The sequence below is a fragment of the Tympanuchus pallidicinctus genome, unplaced genomic scaffold (assembly GCF_026119805.1).
Source record: "Tympanuchus pallidicinctus isolate F22 unplaced genomic scaffold, pur_lepc_1.0 scaffold4, whole genome shotgun sequence".
NCBI classification, from domain to species: Eukaryota; Metazoa; Chordata; class Aves; order Galliformes; family Phasianidae; genus Tympanuchus; species Tympanuchus pallidicinctus.
Window position 1 is genome coordinate 30,369,751 of NW_026294758.1, and position 13,506 is coordinate 30,383,256.

The following is a 13,506-nucleotide window of genomic DNA, read 5'->3' on the forward strand; positions in this document are numbered from 1 at the left end:
ACCTCCAGAAGGAATTCTGGGGGGTTTCTGCAAATATTCCACAGAAGACAGCCCTTTCTTCTCAGAAGACGTGCTGCAGTTTGGGTGCTTGTCATTGGTACATTTCAGTTGGCTTGCAGTTGTGGGGAGAGGGCAGATAGAGCCTGCATATAGTTTTTTTGCTGTTGTTTCAAACTTGTCTTCACAGGTCTGTTAGTATGTATTTTACCACAGATTTTCAAGATTTGCAAGAGAAGTTGCAAAAAGTGTATTTTACTGTTCCTCTCTGCTTGACTTCAATATTTGAAAGAGTCTGGGGGGAGGCAGGACTGGCAGACTAAGCTGTGTTGAGTAATTAAGTATATTTAAGTATAAACTGAATTTCGTGATCCAGTCATAATATAAACAAGAGGAACATTTGTGAAGTCTTGAAGGAACAAAAGCAGCAGGTGCCAGAATCACAAGTGAAATGAGAGATAAATTTTTTACACAATATCAGAAATGTCGTTAAGCAGGCATTTTATTATTCCTGGTACTTACAAAATAAACGTAAATTGATAAAGAGTTCCTGCACATATCTCATTTCTCTCAGGCTTATTTTGGAGACTGGCAGCTAAGACAGAATTTGTTATGAACCTTGCTACTTAAAAGACATTTCCTGAAGCAAGACCTCTTTGGATATGAGGTTTCTTTCCATGTAACTTTGGATTCTTAATATTCCAGATTTCAACTCAATAAAGTCAATAGAGTGAGGACTGCACTCCAGCAGATGCTGTCTGTTCACCATCACTGTCCAGAACAATTGTATTTCCCTTTCAATGTGTGCCCAGAAATGTGCTCAAAGGGAACTCACTCTGATTTCACCAAGAACAAAAGGGAGGCTGACCATTCCACTGTTCCCCTAATTGTTCTTTTGGCCTTTGTTTGAAGATGGGTGCAACATCTGCTTTTTGTCTAGTCACCTCTGATGATCTCCATGATGTTTCAAATATGAGAACTTCCCTACTGACATTGCCCAGAACCCTTGGATGCAACAGGTTTGGTCAAGTTTTGTGCAGTAATCTCCGACTCTGTCTTCGTTTGCCAGCAGTCATTCTTCCCTCTTTGAACCCTGTTTCTAGCTACAGACATTCTAAGGAATTTTTTGTTGAAGAAGGCACTGAGTACCTCTGCCTTATCTACATCTATTGTTGCTAAATGAGCTGCTGTAACAGTATTGTTCCCCTTTTTCCTTCAGCCTTTCGCTGTTAATGTAGCAGTAGAAACTCTTGTAAGAATCATAAAATTTTAGAACAGTTTGAGTTGGACAGGACCTTTAAATATCCTCTAGTCCAACCTCCTGCCATGGGAGGTAAATTTTCCACTAAAGCAGATCACCCAAAATCCCATCAACTTTGTTATCCTTATAATACCTTTAGTTCTTACCTGCTTTCCTGACATCATTCCTGCATGGCAGGCAGTGTTTTTGAATTCTTCTTTTGTAGTCTTGTCATGCTTTCATATCTCTTACACTGCCTTTTTGCAGTACAGTTCCACCATTAGTCCTTCGTTGGCTCCTGGTATGTCTCCTTGACTTCATGAGTATTGGAATGGACTATTCTTGAGATAAGGAAATGTCTGCAAAGATCTACCAGCTTTTTTGTGACACTCTACCCTTTGTAGCTACTTCCAGAGGGGTATGAACCTGCCACTCTCCAAGTTAGTTCTACTGAAATCAGTGGTCTGTACCCTGCAATGGTACTTCCTCACTGCCTGAGAACTTCGAAATCTTTTGTGTTGTGGTCACTACTACTACAGCTGTCAGTGATTTTTATGTCCTTACTCAGCGCATCTCTGCTCTTGAATAGCCAGTCCAACCATGCCCCACTTCTAGTTAGCCTATATAGTACCAAGAAGCTCTTCAAATCTCCAGTGTGTCCTACCTGTTTTGTTACCTCTTCTGTGAATGTCAAAGGGATAAAAATCCTTCATAAGAGCCAGTGCTGTGATTGAGAGCAATTCTCTGTGTAACCAATGCTTCTTCTTGGGAAATCAACAAGAAGGATACTCCTGATAAAATGACTTGTTTACCGCCCTGATTCAGACTCACAGTATCTCACCCAGCTCTTGTCCCCTGGAAGAGCTCCCTATGTCCAAAATGCTGTTTTGTATAAAAGTCCATATCTCTTTAACAGCATCTGTCTGCCCATCACAGCACTCAGTGCTTCAAGCTTCACTCAGTTGTTCCATTCACATCATGTTGTGTATCAGTGTAGGGTTCTTTTTCCTCCTGACTGTTCCCAGGCTGTGTTTGTGCAGGCATATTTGAGGCAGGTGTTCCTTCAGTTTGTAACAACGATCTTGAGGTGCCTCTCATTCCTGCCATTGAGTCCTTTGCTACCACAGTCCCCCAGTTCTTATCTTAATTCTCCCTTTGCTTTTGGAGATGTTGTGAAGCTACAAAGTAATTTAACTGATGTTAAATTGCCTTTACAGATGCTCCTGTGCATCAGAACAATTGTAGGAAGTGTATAACAGTGTGGCACTATTCATGCTCACCACTGCATCCAGTGATGCCCAGATCTTCAAGCTGCTGGCCTACCTATTGCCTGAATTTAACACTGCCTTCAGTTTCCTGGATCTGCTAGCCACATTTGAGACAACTAGCTGCATGTTCATAACACTTCTGTGTTCTTTTGGAGAGCTGGTGATGTTCTCTGTGCAAGCTGAATGGTGCTGTGTTCAGCACAGATTGCCATGACTGGGAAGCGTTTGACTTCTGCACACTTGTAACAGTGAGTTTGAGATGCCTGGAAAAGTTTACAGTGGGGTCCCCCAGGAAAACTGTTTTAACTTTGGTTTTGCTTGAATTCTGTGACCAGCTTACACCAATATTTTTTTGCCCATGTCTGTTTCTAGTTGTTTTCTGCCACCTTTGCCTAAAAATAGTGGCTGGAGTGTCTGTGTAACATCTGACATGATATCCCACTCATGGAGTCAGTGGGTTATTGCAGGGAACACCTTGTTCTGAAATTCTCCTTGTGGCTCACCTTGCTTTTGGTCATTCTGTAGATGAGCTCTGTGTTGTGGTGCTACCTTCTGGTGATGGGACCATGCCTTATTCTTGACCAATAGACTGTATACACCCTTTATGCCAAATCCCTGTCCAAAAATGGTAAATGCCTTGCATTCCACTGTGCCTTAGAATGGGATCTTTGTGCAGTACCATCCTGGTGTGGCTGCGTATTCAGTTTTGTTCTCTGCATAAGGGAACAGTACAGCAATCAAAGAAGACTCAGAGTGGTGTGATGCTTATTTAATGGAAACAGACATTTTTCAAAAAATAAGGATCCTTTTCAGCTTTTTGTTACAGCAAGGATTGCTATTTGCAAATGTTGATCTAAAAAGTCTACAACCAGGTCAGACAGTAAAAACAGAGGTGGCAGAGGTGGAACCAAATGCCTTACTTTGATTCTGTTAAAAAGCTGCCTGAGAACCTTCCTCCAGCAGAGAGGACTCTGGCTTTTCTTCCTGCTCTGCTGCTGTTCGTGCCACATTTCCAACAGGTTAAGCAACTGATTTGCAGAACTGATTGCCAGAAGCTGGCAGAATCTTTTGTGGGAAAAGTTTTCCCTTGGGAAAGGGAGAAGGTTTCCTGTGATGTGTGTGTTTTTGTTGATAAGTTTTGTCGGTTTTTGTTTTTGTTTTCAATTCTACAAGAAATGGAGGAGAAGAAAATATTTGGTTCCTGAACTCAAATCTTAAGACAGAATCAACGGTTTCAAGAAACCTGTTAACAACTGTTCCCATTACTAGTACTGTAGTAAAAGTAATTGCTGCACTCTCCCACTATAATCTCTCTCATGGCAGAGCTTAGTGCTTTGTGGTAAAAACAGAGTGCAGGCAATGAATCTTGGCATTCCTGGCCAGAGCCCAGGGAAATGCAGCTGCCATTTGTTTTTTTGTTTGGGTTTTATTTTAATTTTAAAGCATCATTATATTTTGATTTGCAGGAGCCCAAGTATTAGAGGTTTAATGGTTTTGACCAGTGTTTTTGGTTCCTACAGCTATTTTGTTTATATAATAATTTCTGGGTCATTAAATCAATAATATAATCTAATTCATTTCCATTATATGTACACAATCTTAAAATTTTACTTGACTGTTTACTGTCAGTTATCTAAGCAAAGAGGACTTTTCCAGGATTTGTTTTATGCCCATTTTAATGCATTTTGATGCCTCCCTGAATGCATAAAACTGTAGAAACAGATGTGGGCAAGCACACACTTTATCCTAGATGGTGAAGGAAGAGCTGTGGCTCCAGCAACTTGTTTTTACCTGTGTACACATGCAAGCAATTTCGATAAAGCTAATGGCACAGTGTCTGCAGCTGTCCTGGGCTGGGCCTCCTGCCATGCGAGCGTGTGCATGCCTCTGGTTGTTCTTCATTCTCTTCAGCTCTTGCTGCAGATGCCTTGAAATGATCTCAGTGATCTGGGCAGGGAATAAAAAGGAAATCTCTACCTGTGAATTATTTGGCAACAGGGTGTTTTTGAGAAGAGCCTCTTCAGTAGGTTTTTACCATACAGCTGTAGGTAGCTCTGTGTTCAGTTCTGATTTTCCTTGCTAGCTCATGCAGTTTTAATAAATGGTGAATAGTGCTTGTACTTTAAGTAGGGCTTAGAGTCAAGGAATGCAATCAGGAATAGTTGTATTTGGACAATCAATCAACAAGATTTTATTTTGCATGACAAAGGCCTGCTGGTGTGTATTTTCTGGTGTAACTGTGAAAGCAGGTCCCCAGTGCCTTAGATGGGCAACAACACATTTTTCCAATAAAAACTGTTTCAGTCTTGTGTCTAAAAAAACTCCCTCTACCCTAAGTCTTCTTTTAAAACATACCATATACATCGGTATTGGTGTTTTTTGTTGTTTTTTTTGAAGTTTATGCTCATGTGTTTTGTCCTGTCCTTTTAAAGTTGATGGTGAAATAATGATCTCAAAATTGTAATTTATGTCAAGCTACACATTGTGTTCAGGCAGCTCCCAAGTAGGACAGACTTTCAAAAAGATGGGAGATGAAATAAAAGCACAAATAAAATTTGAAATAAAAATTGAGCTGCCTAACATGTGATAAACATCACCTGGTGTGCATTTTGGTTTTGTTGCAGTGCTAAGCACAGCAGTACTAGGAAATGTTTAAAGGCAGATTCATGCTATGAGCATTTCATCAATGAAGGATTTCAGCTTTGCTGCTATTTGGCTGTCTTTCACTTCAGTTTTTCCAAGGAACCATGATAATGCAGTGACAAATTGGTATTCATTATATCAAGGGGGATTTATGTTAGTAAATTCCTTTTGGTTATAAACAAAATCAAAATGGATTTAATCCTTAGGTCAGAGACTAAAGTTTTCCCTATACTGATCATAGTTTTGATGCATGCAAAACAAATAATAGGTTAAGTTATTCTTTTCATTCTTCTTGTATTGTGCCACTGTATAGTAGGTTAGAAAAGAGCAGGAATGTTCTTTTTCCCATACCAGAGAATGTAGCTGTAGTTTGCTTAGAGTTGTATATGAGACAGTCTCCTTTACAGGCCATGCTTGGTAATTTTAGGCCAGCTTTTTGGGTGATGTCCCTGCTGAGCATGGAGCTGAGCAGTGCCAGGAGGACCACTGACACTAAGAGAGACATTTGTGCTGCTGCCTCAGGAGTCAGTATGTACGTGTGTTGCAGGCCAGTGGAGGAAGCAGTGGCATGGTCCCAGGACTTTGTGTGAGTTGCTGGTCATATGTGTTTCTGGTCACTGCCTGTATCTCAGCCTAAGAGTTGTAGGAGATGCAGAGCAAGGCCCAGCAAGTGTCCTGTGCGTGGTCCTGCACAGCTGCATAGGATGGGCCTCTGCAAGGGAGCTCAGAGAGAGAGCACCTTCAAATTAAACATCTGAGCCACTGAATCATTTACATTCATTGTAAGTGTACTGTTCTAGCAATCAGCCTGTGGCCGCATAGAGCTCTGATAACTGCTCCGTTGAAATGTTGGCTGTTATTTGTTGCACATCTAGTCCAACCCCAGTAACAAATTAGCAACTAGTTCTGCATTTCCAAGAAGCAATGCAGTTACATTTTACAGCTTCATAATTTATAGATAAATGCTTCCCCTTGTGCCTGTGGATGAGGGCACGTTTTAGCTGCGTAACACGCATTTTCAAATGTGCCAGAAGATACCGTGCACGTATCTGACACTCTGACACACCTGCTCCTACAGTGGTATTTGTGTGACTGCCCCTGGACCACAGCCCTGGCTACAGGGAGAGTTTCAGTTAAACAGAGCTGGACCAGCTTGTTAGGACACACCAGCTAATGGAGAAGCACATTGGTCAGTAATGGAAGTGCACAGAGTCAGGGGATGAAATCACAAGCTTTGTACATACTTCTTGCAGCTGAAAAGCAATAAACACCAATGTGTGCAAGCTTTATTTTCTTCTTTCAAGAGAAAAAAAACAAAATCTCAAACAAAACCTTCAGACCAGCACACCAAAAAATAAAATAAAATAAAAAAAAATAAAAATAAAAAAATCCTTCTCTCAAAAGCTAGGCTGCATTGGTTTTAATTAATTTGAATTGCCAAGTAGGATGCCAGATTCTATCTGAATGGTGTTTTTCAGTTTAATTTTTTGAGTGTTATACTGAAGAATTGATTCTTGCTAATTAATAGCCGTGACATTTCCAACCAAACATAGCTTTTGTTATTTATTTGCTAATTTTTTTGAATAAATTTTGTGAAAGCTTACAGGGATATTTGAGTAATTTATGTAGCTAGCACTTTATTGGCTTCTTATGTTCCGTGGCTTATTTTTCTGGAAAACTGTGAGTTGTTTTATGTGTGTGGTTTGTTTGTTTTTTTTTCCCTTGATAAGATTATATTTTGTTTTGTAATTGATGCTGGGCTGCTGTTGAATAGAAATTTAATATAATTAAATCTAGTTTAAAAGCTTTTTAAAGCACTCCTGGAAGTAAGCATGTTGATATGTCAGTGTGCTAAAAATATAACAGCTTAGAGAAGTAAGGAAAATGAAAACAAAACTTACTTGCAAATTTGTTCTCCATACATAGCATTTGTAGAATTTCTAGATTTAGAAGTTGCATACAGTTTGCCTTATTTTTTCAATCTATAACAATTAGCCCATCTTCTCCTACAGTCTCATCATTTTGAGCAAGTAGCTCATTATTCTGAAGGGTTAAACTACTCTCTTTTCACTTTAAGGAGGGGAAAAAAGGCTACAGCTTTTGAAAGGACACCCTAAACAATTTTGACTTCATTTGCTTAGCCAAGAATTTCCTCCAGAGGCTTCACTGATGCCAAACTTCAGGATTAATATGTACCGTATCAGATTTTTAACTTAAAAAATATATTATAATCCAGCAATGATGATGGATGTGAGCTTAGTGATCTTATGCTTTAAAAGACTGGAAAGTTGAATTTCCAGTCTCAACTGTGTTGTTGTGAGTCTCTTCCTGGGTTTCATGAGACATCTTCCAGGTGAATCAGTCTGTCCATGTGCTGCATATATAAGCTGTATATATATATGCTGTATATACAGACAAAAAAGGGACCTTAATTTTAGCCTTGGTGTTACCCACCTTGCTAATTTTGATCATGGCTGTTTTATAACTTTAATGGATGTGTGCAGTACAGCCTGCTTCTGCTTGAGCAGGTGCTTGGCAAAAATGTAAATGAAATCTCTGATGGATATTCTGGTGCTTTCAGAATTCTCTAAACCAGTTAATTCTGAATAACCATGATGTGAATTAAAATGCAGACTGCTCCTTTATCACACTTCAGAGCTTGAGTTCTGCATGACTTCAGCTGCTTACGTCGAGAGTCTGTTCATGATTGTAATGAGATTTTTTTTTCTGCTGAGAACTTCAGGGACTATTGTTAAGAATATAAGATATGTTTTGGAAGATGCAGGGATTATCAGAAAGAAAGATCCGAATGAAGTTCAAATTTGTTGCAGAGAATGAGGTGTCCCAGAAAACAGTTGGACAAATTCATGAGGGATGAATCCATCAGATTTTGTTAGACATATTAGACAACTGTTCACATGTCACTTGTAACTCAGAGATTGGTAGACTATTGATTGCTGTGAGTTGACAGGGCATGCAAAAAAAAAAAAGGAAAAATTACTTTCTACGATAATTCCTGACAGATCAGTATTGACCAGCAGGGAAACAACATGTAGGTTTAGACAAGCTATCCATCTAAGCTTGAGTATTTGTTAGGTAACAAGTTTCCAGAGTGCCCTTACTAGAAGTACTGGTGTCTAACAACAGCAAAATAAACAGAAACATCAAATTTTTGTTTAATTTCTCCATTTGCACTGTTGTGTGAAACTAACCCATTTCATAGCTGACAGGTTTGTAATCTGGATGTTGAATGTGTATCAACAGTATCTATGTTAATATTTGCAAGCCTACTCAGACTTCGTAACTTTTGCAAGCAGGAAAGGTAGGCCAAAGGATTTTTGTATTTTAGTACATACAAGGCAACTGTGTACAAAAATAGAGAATGACAAAAACATACTGAAAGGTTGCTTTCTTCAATGGAGCATTGCAAGGCTTTTTCATGACACTTGAAAAAATAAGTCTATCTAGCCCTGGAGGCTTTTCTCTCCTAGTGTGTATGTGTGGTTTTTTAGAGCACATATTCAGATGTTTTTGTTTTGGTTTGTTTTATTTTGACTGTTAGGATTGCTGGACTATATAAAATTATTTATCTGCTTGCAGAACAATGAAATGGTGTAATGACATGAACAGTTTGGAGGGGCAGAATATGGTGTTTGGTGTCATTTGTATTATATGTTGACCAGCTACCTTTTCAAATAGATACAGTGAGGTATGATGAAAAGATAAGATAGTGAAATATTTTTTTAATTTTATTTTTTATTATTTTATATTTTTATTATTTTTGAAATTGAATTAGAAGTTGAAGCTCCTAGAGAGTTCTGAGTGAGTCATTTTACTTAAATAAAAAAAAAAAAAAAAGAAGTCCTTTGTGTAGATGAAGCATGTGTCTGAATCCCTGATAGCTGAGCTTGGAGAAGTATAATGGCTTTCTGTACAAGATAGCATTCAGTTGTTCGTAGCTTATTTTCCAAATTGTGACATATTAGATGGAATTTTTCCAGTATAACATGTTGTACTACTGTGTTGTACTACTTTCTTGGAAATCCATTTCCATTACAGAACAGAAGAGCCTTTAAAAGCAAATAAAATTTAAAACAAAAAAAAATCAGAATTCAGAAATGCTGGAAATTTCTAGCCATGAATGTGGTGCCTTCTGCTTGTTTGTTGGCAGATAATTTTTTTAACCTCCATCTTATGACTGTGTGTACCATATTTGCACCAGAGCTGAAATTGAGATGTTTGTGAACCTGTTTCTGTCCTTCCAGTTGAGACTAAACAGTGTGGGAGTCCTTTTCTTTGCTGCTGATTGCAGCCTGGACAAGAGCAAGTGGGATCTAGGTAGTGACAGGATCTGAAGGCTGTGGAGATGCCTTGACCAAAGGTTTTAGGGGAGCAGCTGGAAAAGGAGCAGTAAGATGGGATGAGATATGTGGTTATGGGTTTTGGTTTTAAAAAACAAGGAGGAAAAATAGAGTCAGAAGGAATTACAGCATCCCTCCGAGAGAGGTTCAACAAATTAACACAGAATTGCTGCAGTGTAAAAGTTGATGCAATTTGATTACTGAGTGATACTCCTAAAAAAAGCAGAATCTGGTTTTCCAGAGAAACATTCAGCTATGCTGATAATATATTTATCTTTTATTTTCTCAGGATCTTTGCCTCCTTGTTTACCATAATATGCCCATTTGTGATTAAGGAATTTGAGATTTCCTAGGAAAGCTTCTCTCCCTGTCAACAGCTAGTGACACAGAGACATGATATTTCCAGACCTGGGGGAACAGTGTGGAATAATTAGTATCTCTATTACCATATGCAGGACTGAGAAAAAATCTGTGTGCTCTAAATCTTTTATTTTCCCTCCAAGTAACCTGTGTATTATCCTTATAACATAAACTGTTCAGGGAAAAAATATGTTACAAACAATTTTATTTATTTTTATTTATTTTATTTATTTTTATGGTATTGCTGCTAGTGACCTTACTCTGCAGGTATAGGAGGAAAAGGCAAAAGTAAAATGCTGAACATGAATATGGTTCCTTCTTGGAAACAACACTGTGAAAACAATGCTCACTCCCTGGAGCAAGATCAAAAATGACAGGAAAAGAGGAAGTTATTTCATGGCCCGTCAAATATAAATCAAGTTTTTCATTTTTGTCCTGGCAGGTCACCCCCAATTATTTCTAAGTTATGGTGGTAAACACTTCATCGGCTGGAAGGGGATTGGGGTTTTAGAAAGCTCCTATGGGGTAATGAAGTGCTACCTAATTCTAGCTTCTCCGTACTAAGACTAATTTTAATTGTATTCAGAGTTTCCCATTTTAGGAGACAACCTGTACCGAGAGAGAACTTTCCCTTGAAATTATTTCCTAGAGGTGGCTTGATCCCATAACTTCAAGAAAGCAAGCTTTCAGACTTGGCCCTCTTTCAAACAAATGTTTGCAAGGTCAGTTTTAAAATAAGCAGTGCCTCAGTGGTTATCTTTACTTTATGGCTAGATTGAACAGGCAGTAAAAACATAAAACACGGTAAAATTGAGTTGTATTTGAAATTTTTGTTCCAGTAATTCACTGCATCCATTCTTCATAAAAGTAGGAGACTGGAAATAGTTTATAACAAATGCCTAATCTAGACCACTGTTTCATATCCTGATTAAAGGCTGCTTGAGGCAGACAACAGTAGCAAAAGTTACTGCTGGGCTCTTCTCCAGACTAGGATGGATTTCTATGCAAATTAGTGATGGGTTTACTAGTCTTTTGAGAGATTCCATAAAGAAATAGAAGGAAGGCAACAAGCCTGTGTAGCTTAGAGGTTAATATCTAGAGTTGTACCTCTGTACTTTTTGGTCAATGTTTTTGATTTTGTAATGATGAAAAAAGTAACAATAAATTTAAAAGAAAGCAAGCACGCTACTCACTGTATCTGAAGTGAGTTCCTATACAGTTTACAGTAGCAGTCTTCGATTTTTCAACCTTACTGAAATTTTCAAGAGAAGATGCATTTTGAGAAAATCCATTCACTGATCAAGTTACAAATAGGGAAAAACAAATGGCTTGAAATTTCAGGTAGCTTTTGCTTTACAAAAGTAACTTAGATTTAGGTGCCTCAAGAGCTCAGACATCTAAGTCTTCAGAAGCATTAGTATTAAGGTAGCCTGGGATACACTGCTGTTAAGAGGATGAAATCTGAAAAGGAATTGTGAGGAGCACTATGTACTGTTAATACATATAAAATTGTGATTTTTATTCTTTAGAAAATCCTTACAAAAGCAAATTAATCATTATATATGATATCACTTTAGAAAGATCCCTTTTTATCCACACACTGTAGAGGTTATCCTCAGAACAGGAGGTGATTTCCTCTTTTCAGCTTCTAAGATTAATTAGTTTATTTGACTCCAAGTAGTGCTTTGACCTTTCTGCTTTATGTAGGTTTTTTTATAGTATTAAAAGCCAGACTGACACATGCTAGCAGAATTTTATTGACACTTTGCTGTGTAATTTCATCAGTTGCACTTCATCTCCTGATATTCTAAGTACCAAGATTACCAGTAAAGCTGGGGCACTGTGCTTATGAGTGTAAAAGTATTTCTGCATTAACTTAATTTCCTGAAGATTTATGGCTGCTGTAAATGTTTTCCATGGGTGACTTCTTGTTGAGCTGCTCCTTGAACAAGCAGGAAAAGCTGGTCACCAGAGCAAAGCACATAGCTGCGAATACCTTAGGGAAAATGTTGCTGGCTTTTACATGTGCACTATAAAGATATAGAAATATGAACTTCAATACTTTTGCATTAAAACCTAAATAGAATTTGAGTAATGTTTGAAATGAAAAAGCTAACAGTAAGGACTGTGTTCTTCTGTGTAATTCTGAAATATTCTGTTTGCTTTTTAAAAACTCGGTTTGAAAGGCTTTTGAATTAGGAGGGCATCTAGAAGAAAAGAAAAGTAGTACGTTGTAAACAGGAATATTGTTGACTAGCAAGTAACAGGAATCTACAGGAATGTTTTATTTTGATTGCTTTTTGTTTTGTTTTTTTTTTTTGGATGTGTCTTTTTTGTTTTGGTTTTGGTGTTTGTTGTTTTGTTTGTTTGTTTGTTTGTTTGTTGTTTTAGTTTGCTTTGTGACAAGATTCTTGGATCACAGAGAATTTAACCTCTTGATTATCTTTGTTGAACCTTCAGAGGTGAGCTGGACATCTGTGGTTGTATCATGAGAACACATCCTCCACTCAACTCACAGGTTTTATCAAAGGAATAATTGATTCAGATTTCAGTTGTTCCCATGCATTTGCTACTCGGTGAACTCCAGCCTGCAAATCTGCTAGCATTCACTACAAAACTCTCTTGAATCATGCAAGTTAATGAAGCTCAGCAGTGGCATCCTACATAAAGTTCATTTTATTAGTATAAGTGGCATATTCAAATGATTCCTGGTAAGCAAATGTAATCAGTGTATCAGTTGGTATCATTCATTTAAGCAAAGTTATGCTTTCCATAGCTCAGAAATGAGTGAACTTAAAGCACTGAACTCCCACCTCTTTTCCTTGGACTAGCATTGTGTGAGCTTCATCTTGACAGGCGTGAAGCAAGGCATTCAGTCGTGATGTAGATTCTTTCTTATAACAGTCCACAAGTTAGGTAGAATCTGATGATTCTCTTTGCTGATTAGTTTAATGTGTGGGTTTAGAAGGAAAGCAATCCCCTTCCTGTGGTAGCTAGGGAGCGTAGCTCTTTTTCTCACTTATTACAAAATAACTGATAATTTTTCCTGGATTCAAGGCAATGTCAGGAACAGTGTCTCACTTTGATTTGAAAAAGGGACTGAAGTAGAATTTAACTGGGGGAAAGCTGAAGTTTCTCATTAAATGTCTTAGATTTAGTGTATATGTTTTATACATAGATATATGTGCATGTATACATATACAAGGATAAGCCATCACTTGAAGGGCCTTACTCAATACCCTGTCTTGATACTGGCAATGCTGAAGGGGTGGCTGCTGTGAAGTTTTCTGAATGGCTGTTGTCTCTTGGAGGTCTTCCAACATAATTTCAGGCTATAGTCACTGAGGCATTAGAAGTTGTGAGCCTGAGTAAACCTGCTTTCACAAATTGCCCTATTACTCCCACAGTGGGGAGACTGCTTTCAATTGTGGCAAAATTCAGCTTGAATGCTGCATAGGAAGACGGCAACTATGAGGCATTAGGCCTAATAGTTGCATCTCCTGAACACCACAGCAAGGAAGTACATTTGGCAAGGTGCTATGCACAGTGGCTTGCATAACTTTGCTCTCTCACTTATTGAGGGGTCTTACTGGCATTATTTCCCCACTTTCAGTTTGTGTGTTGGGCTTATGTGTCA

At 38.2% G+C, this 13,506-nt stretch overlaps 1 protein-coding gene across 2 annotated transcripts in view; it reads left to right on the forward strand.

Annotated features, from left to right (window-relative positions):
- The window catches only part of RNF38 (ring finger protein 38), an 89,886-nt gene that overhangs the window by 39,738 nt on the left and 36,642 nt on the right, over nucleotides 1-13,506 (forward strand). The window lies entirely within an intron of this gene.